A 745-nucleotide genomic window follows, 5' to 3' on the forward strand; every position below is an offset into this window, starting at 1 on the left:
TGTTGTTTTTTTTTTTACTTGCAGCGTTTGGGAAATAGGTAGTCCTAATAGGTAAATTGTAATGAATATAATCAATAACTATAGCCTCTAAAACCTAATATTATTGAAGGGTCCTTTTAAAGTTTGAATAGGATTTTTTTAAAGTTACATTTTTAGATCATTATACCTATTGAATGAGCCCCCAATAGCCCCGGGCCCCAGTGCTGTGCACTGACTGCACTGCCCATACCTACGCCTCTGGACCTGAGTATGATTAGTGGTTACATAACGTTTGCTATGCACTGTATCACCGCATGTACTATAGAAGTGGAAGACCATAATGTATTGGGAATGTACCGTACCTCTCTCTCTGGTAGGGCCTACAGTACAATCAGTTTAAAAGTGTAAGGTATAGGATAGTGTGGATTTTTAAACATTTTTCTAATAGTAATGTTCAAAATAAGTGTCAAGGAAAGTAAGTATGATTGTTGGAACAATTTTTATTTTGAATTCTCACCCTGACCTTCGCTTGGGCGAAGTGGGCGAAGGTCTGGATCCGCGTCTAGTTAGCATGAATTTTGTAAGCCAGGACCCATAGTGTTTTGTTACGTTTCTTCACAGAGTGGGGGAGGGGACGAACCCCCACCCTCTGAACCCCCTGGATCCGCCACTCTGATTAGAATCAAATATAGAATTTAAGCTAACAAAAACAACACATCCAAAACAAGTTTGTTATATTAGGCCTGTATTGAAAAAAAAATGTAAA

The 745-nt window shown here is 38.5% G+C and overlaps 1 protein-coding gene across 1 annotated transcript in view; it reads right to left on the reverse strand.

The window, feature by feature from the left end:
• Positions 1-745, reverse strand: part of LOC117113198 (NADPH oxidase 5-like) — a gene marked incomplete in the record, with an annotated part of 88692 nt that overhangs the window by 62314 nt on the left and 25633 nt on the right.

Source organism: Anneissia japonica, unplaced genomic scaffold (assembly GCF_011630105.1).
Source record: "Anneissia japonica isolate Jap-2015-1 unplaced genomic scaffold, ASM1163010v1 scaffold93_len1081246_cov171, whole genome shotgun sequence".
Classification (NCBI taxonomy): domain Eukaryota; kingdom Metazoa; phylum Echinodermata; class Crinoidea; order Comatulida; family Comatulidae; genus Anneissia; species Anneissia japonica.